The following is a 6700-nucleotide window of genomic DNA, read 5'->3' as shown; positions in this document are numbered from 1 at the left end:
GGAGGGAACGCTGAGGGGGAGCAAGGCCAGGGAGCTCTGCCTGTGGGAAAGGTGTCCCTGGCCCCACAGCGCTAGATATTCAGGCTGTCGGGAAGGTCAAGTCTAAAGAAGACTTCCCAGCACCCCAGTGGGACTTCCTGATGCCACAGTAACGGCAGCTGATCTCCTGCTGGTGCAGGCCTGGTCTCCTGCTCACCAAGGAGTGAGGTTCTGGGGCGTTTCCTGACATCCAAGGGTCCTCACACCCAGCTCAGGAGTCCTTTGAAGCAGTCAGTGGTCCACACCAGGTGCACAAAACAAACCAGTGGACTGGGTGGAAGCAGCACTGGCTTGGGAAGGAGGAGGCAGGTGTTCGTCTTCCTGGTTCCATGGCAGCCGCAGTGATTCCTTCGGCACTCATCTGCTGAGCCTCTGCTGGACGCTGGGGCCTGCCTGGGCGGATAGAAGCAAAGAGCAAAACAGCCCCAGGGCCCCTGCGTCAGTGGGCTCACAGGACCTGCCCTCTGAGGGCCGCTCCCGTGCAATGTGCTGTCAGCAATGTCTTACAGACAAGAGGGCCTCTCTATCTCCTGGGCAATGAATTCAGCCCCTGCTAAGTAAAAAGAATCACGTTTTGTTTCTTGGTTTGTTTACATTTGAGTCCCCAAACTGAACTCCTTCACACTTGCAATGTGGGTGTCTGAAATGTTCATTGAGCCTCATCACGGCCCCTGGAGAGGTAAATGCTGCAACATCTGCCACAATCAAAAACACTTAGGAGCCTCCTGTCTGCCGGCCCCACATGTACAAAGTAAAGAGGCACAGCCCAGCTGTCCAGAAGCTTCTAGAAGCCCTGGACCTCACCCACATAAAGGACAAACAAACCACTGAGCAAACTCTGATAAAATGGTGCTGTCAGACCAACAAAGAAGATGCAAATGCACTCTGGGGAAGAGGCTCCTGGGGGATGTGGGGGGGGGGGGGCCTGGGGGAGTTTGCGCGGCCAGACAGTGGGGTGCAGGGGTCACTGGCTCTGTCCTGTTGGTCCAGGGGCTTTTGAAGGCGGAGCAGGAGGGTGGAGGGAGCTGTGAAGGGGACCCAGGACAAGGGCTCTTGGTCACTGCTCCCGAAAGGCTCCGGGACATCATTGCGAAGTCACAAAGCAAGGGTAAAACCTCTCCAGCATCGCCCTGCTGGGAAGGGCTCTGCCCCTCCCTACCCCGCTTTAACATCTTATATAAGAGCCTCCTATTGTGTTACTATCAGGAGAGAAGTGACTCAGGGCCAGTGTGTGACCACGGAAAATAAAAGTAAGAAAGGAGTCTTAATTCTTGCCCTCACCCCTGGGTTATCTTGGCTCATTCCCTGATTCCTTCTGTTCACAGGCTCTGACATAAAAGGCAGGAAGTTACATACACTAAACAAAGCTCCTTGATGTCAGGAAATTAACCTGGGAAACCCCAGCCAAGGGCGATTAAGGCACTGTACTCCGAGTTCAAACACCACTGGAGCGTCAGATCAAAAGCTGATTGCTGGGCACACAGGCCAAACTGTACGTCCCAGAAAGCCTGGGCATGGGTCCCGCGCGCCTGTGTGCTGGGTGTTGTCTGCCGCACGACTAATCCTCACTCAGATCTGCGGCTTTTGCCTCTTCTTGCCATAGGAGTCTGGATGTTTGCTTTTGGCAAGTCTGCCCCCAGAAAAGCCCCTGGCCCACCCTGGCTCCCTGATTAGGGAACATCACGCACCTCACCTCAGAGGGGTTCCAACAAGTGGCCCCAGAGGAAACCGAGCCCTTACAAGAAGGAGGGTGGAGGCAGCCTGGGGATCCTGACCCTCCCAGCCAAGAAAACAAACCCTTGGTGGAGAGTGCAGAGTCAGACCAGAACAACCATGGGGTTTATGGGAGGGTCATTCTTTACATGCATACACATAATAATAGCTCTTCGAGCCTTTGCAATTAAGAGGTTGGACTAGATGTTCTTTATAAAGACTTCTGGTTATGATATCCTGGAATTCTTAAACAGCTCTAACAAAATATTTTACATCATGATGGAATTGTCAAGGAGTTTTTGCGCAGCACCACCTCATTCCCGGTATATCTCCAGAGATAAGTGTTAGCCCCATTTCACAGAGGCATAAACCGAGGCCCCACCTGGGAATTTGCTTGCTGTGATGTCACATAGCTGGAAGATAGCAGAGCCTAATGGTGTCCGGTCCAGTGCTCTAGAATGATATTGTGGGCAAGACCACTGTCCAAAAGGGACTGAAATTACATTCGCAATCATAAGCTCCAAGTGTTGCCATACCTGATTTTTTTCTGATATTAGAAAGCAAGTAAGAGTAAGATGGTAGCCACTTGGTGTGCCAGGCTTCTGGGAATTGGGCCTCAGAGAAATACAAACCTCACAATAGTGTAAAAACCTCTTCTTCTTGGGTCTACAGAGGTTAAGTTAGTCTGGAGACCCAGGAGAGTTGATGGCGTCGCTCCAGTCCTGTCCAAAGGGTCGCTCCGGGCCAGAGTCTGGCAGGACTGAGAGACAGGAAGAGCCCGTGGCCCGGTCCTGAGGCTGATGGATGAGGCGCACCACATTGAGGAAGGTGATCTGCTTCACTCGGTCCACCAATTTAATGTTCATCTCATCCAAAACACCTTCACAGAAACACCAGGATCACATTTAGCCAAATATTTGGGGACCCTGGGGCCCAGCCAAGTTGACACATAAAATTAACCATCAAAATCACCTAGAGAGGCCAGGTCGGCAGTGACAAACAGAACCCAGGTGAGCCCAAGTGAGGACGCCCAGGGATGTGAGGAAAGCAGCTTGAAGACGGGAAGTGGTCATTCTCAGGGAGGCATTGAGGGGAGGGATGGAAGGCTACTGCCTGGAGACCTTCCAGTTCCCATGTGACTCTTCCCCATCCTTTCCCTGTATCCCTCCTTAACTAAACTGGTTAACTAAACTGGTTTAAGTGAGTTTCTTTTCCTGAAACTGAACCATTCCGATTAGAATAAATAAACATATTGTGGATTTTACTAGGTAGTGACTTTCTCTAACTTTAGACCAGCCATTTAGCACATAATAAACCACCATACTGGCTGTCAAGTACTACCACTGTATGTTATGTGCCCTTGGCTCTTGGATAACTACAGACAAGAAACCACACAAAGCTGAGATAAGATTTGGGAATGGATAATGTGCTTTGACTTATCAAGGGTTAGGTGCAAAAAGTGAGGTATTGGAGAGCTATGTGTCATGTTAGTTTTGCTCTTCTCACCTCACCATTCTTCATACATTTCCTGAGGGGGCAGGGGTGCGGTGGGAATCATACTTTCAGAGGTTTACCTGAATTTGGGAAGTGCAACAGCCAGGCTGAGTCCCTTACAAAGGCCATAAGTGTGCAATACAATGCTATAATCATATTTTTTAAGAAATGTCTCTCCTACTACTATCAGCTCTTTGAAGGATGGGCTCCACGCTTTGTGCAACTTTGTAGCTCTTCTCTCTAGAACGCAGTAACTGGCACCTTGTAAGTGCACAACACATTTTTTCGGTTCATTCTTTTATTTGATTCTCACAAGAAGCCTATCTGATAGATTATATTTTTTTCAAATGTATTAACCATAAGCTAAGTTATGCTGCAATAACACACAACCCAAAAATCTCAGTGTTTAATGCAACAAACATTTACTTCTCACTGATGTCCCATGCTACAGGTCAGCTACAGCCCTGCATTGTCTTCGTCCCAGGGCCCACAGACAGACAGAAACGGCAGAACACACAATGGCTCTTCAGACATCTATTCGATAGTGGATAGTGACACAATCACTCCTACTCACTTGTGCCAGCCAAAGCAAATCTCACAGCCCCGCCTGATGTCAATAGGGCAGGGACAAATAGTGCTTCCACAGGAGAGAGGGGTGCCCCAAATCACCTGGCCATGCCCGGCACAGTGGACAAGGATGCATACATACTCCACCAGAGAGAGACAGCCACTGTCACATTATGTTACAGAGAAACTGAGGTGCAGCGATTGCCTGATCCACTATCTCGTTAGTGGCGGGCTCAGGACTTGAAGAAGTCTTCGGGCTCCCGGTGGAGGATTCCTTCCACTTCGCCACAGCTGTTCCCCAGCGCCCGGCCTGTGCTCTGTGCCGCTCCCCATTAGCATTCCCAGCAAGCTGTCACTCAGACATTTGGCCTGGGATGTTCTATTCATCAGGATCCTCTGTCCAGGGGAATCCAAGGGAGCCAAGGCAGACAAAATTAACAAGCGACAAACCAGGAAATACAGATAGAGCCAACCCTTAAGTGCTCAATAAATTGAGACACTTTTAGTTTTGTTGCTCTGTTTGTTTAAGCAGACTGGAGATAGGAAGGGGGTGGCGGCACCTGAGAAGGACAAGCAGTTGTCACCCCTTCGGGTGCAAAAGAAAGAAGAAAGACTGCTGTCTGCTTTCAGCGCTCAGGCTTGGGGGGGGGGGGGGGGGGGGGTGGGGGGGGGGGCCCTGGCCACTGGGTGATTGATCCTGTAGTAGCTGGAATGGGGGGCACGGAAGCATGCGGACTGATGTCAGGGAGAGCCCGGAGCCCTAATTTAGAAAGAGCCTTACGGGTAACCTGGCCCGCATTTTCAGAGTTAACGATTTCCATCACCACAAACAGCACCTGTCTCTAAAGGACGCCCTGGTCACCGTGGTTAATGAGCTCTCTGGCCAGGGAGCTGTTTGGCTCAAGGAAAAAAACCTGACTGCATGCAGGTCCCAAATCTAGAAAACAGGTCACCATTCACGGATTGTTTCTGACCGGATCATTTCATTTCCTTTCGGTGCGTAGGCGCATGTTTGTCTTCGGAGGGTGCGGGTTACGGGAAGGTCAGCACTCAGCGACAGAGGCCGTACGAAATACCTGCTCCCCGTCGCTGCCAGTAACATTTCTAAAGAGATTGGGCTTGATTAAAATACACATGGAAAGTCGTGACTCCAGCCTGCCCAGGATGTATCCAGTTGCATGGTATTATGAAACACATACCATCCTGGACGCTCTTCCAAAAGAACACGTACAGAAAATGCTGTCTCTCTGCCAGAATAAAGGCTCCTTCTCAATCCCCACTGCTCTCCACCCTCAGTCCAAACATCCAACAAGCAGCAGCGTGCAGGCAGCTGTGACCGAGCCGACCGAGCCCAGACCGGCCCCCGGCTCCACGCCTGCCTTCCGGTGCTCTTGTGAGGAGGCCCCGTAGGAAGGCCTGGCTACTGCTCCCCAGCAGAACGGAACAGTGAGATGCCCGGGGAATTGCTCCTTCTTGCTTTTGTCCTTCAGAGTTCCCAGTGGAGCCTCTGTGCTCCCGCGGGAGGGGTGGTGGAGGGCAGCACAGTGCACCAACTGGGAATGCTCTGGGAAGCCTTCCAGCTCCCCACGAGGCACCACCTCCTCCATCCCCTTCCTAACTCCCTCTGCTCCAGCCAGAATGCCCTCTCACTATTTCCACACCACATGCCTCACTTCTGTTCTTCTTGCTAAGAAAACTTACTGCTCTTCTCTTATCCATGTCTTTCAAGATCCAACTCAAGTTTTACTTACTCCAAGGTTCCCCAACTAGACTCTTCCTAAGCCGCTTAGATGTGTATTTTTATCACCTAAGAGCTGTGCCAAGCCGGGTGTTTACTTTTATTTTTTAGACAATTAGATCAGAACTTAATCATCCAAATAGGTGTCACTTTCCAAGTCCTCATGTTGGAGATTAATCACTTCCTCCAGCGCAGTCACTGCCCATCATAATTTGAGGATTCCTCTTTAGGGCTTGTCTTCAGAGAATGTGTCATACATTGTTGAGCTCAATAGCCTACAGCAGGTCCTCTGAGGTTTTAGGGAATCCGTCAGAACCATGACTGGTGATTGCAGGTTAGTGAGCGTACATAGATATTTAGTAACTAGACAATTTACACATCTAGAGCAGTCCCTTGAAAGAGGAAACCCTTTCTCCGGCAACGCTGCTCTGCATCCAACCAGTCCCTGTGATGGCAAATACGTGACCCATGAAAGTGATTTTATTTCCTTTTTGAGACATGTGGATGCACACCTGATTAGTAATGTAGATATTGATTTATTCGATCAACAAGTTTATTCAATCACCCCACAGATTGGCCCTGATCACCACCAGGCCTAGGGACCCTTCCCATGTGTGAGTTTTGTGCACCAAGTCTCTAGTATAGAACAATACAAGAAATGCTGCGATATAAGAACGGGTAGTTGTCTATGGGAGGAAGAGGAGTAAGTTAGACTGGAGAGTCAGGGTAATTTCCTGATGCTGTGTTGAAGGATGATTGAGTTTGCTAAATGAAGTTGGCAGGGGCAGGAGGGGAGGAATTACTTATAAGGCATAGTTAGAATTCTGAAACAGTAAGACACAGTCAAGATTTTCCCTGTGAAGAGGAATTGGTAGAATTAATGCAGGGATGAGAAGTGCTCAGGACACTGAAAGGTCGAGAAAGGCTTATCTTGAGAGCAACAAGAAGTCACCAAAAGTTCAGGCTGGGATAAAAACCAGCCAACAAACCAAAACCATATCATGTGACTAAAAACTCATGAAACATTTTTTAAAATATATCTTTATTGATTTCAGAGAGTAGTAATTAGAGGGAGAGAGAGAAACATCAATGATGAGAGAGAATCATTAATCGGCTGGCTGTCTTCTCCACACCCTCTACTGGGGATCG

General features: G+C 49.5%; 1 long non-coding RNA gene across 1 annotated transcript; it reads right to left on the bottom strand.

Moving 5' to 3' along the window:
* Positions 1-3645: 3645 nt before the first annotated feature.
* LOC123653090 lies at positions 3646-6102 on the bottom strand. Its single transcript, XR_006742719.1, has 2 exons — positions 5013-6102; positions 3646-4209 (listed from the first exon to the last, which is right to left on the bottom strand). It is a non-coding gene; the product is annotated as an uncharacterized LOC123653090 (long non-coding RNA).
* Positions 6103-6700: the final 598 nt, after the last annotated feature.

Source organism: Pipistrellus kuhlii, unplaced genomic scaffold (genome assembly GCF_014108245.1).
Source record: "Pipistrellus kuhlii isolate mPipKuh1 unplaced genomic scaffold, mPipKuh1.p scaffold_m20_p_3, whole genome shotgun sequence".
Taxonomy (NCBI): domain Eukaryota; kingdom Metazoa; phylum Chordata; class Mammalia; order Chiroptera; family Vespertilionidae; genus Pipistrellus; species Pipistrellus kuhlii.
This window is presented reverse-complemented; position numbering and strand designations above follow the sequence as displayed.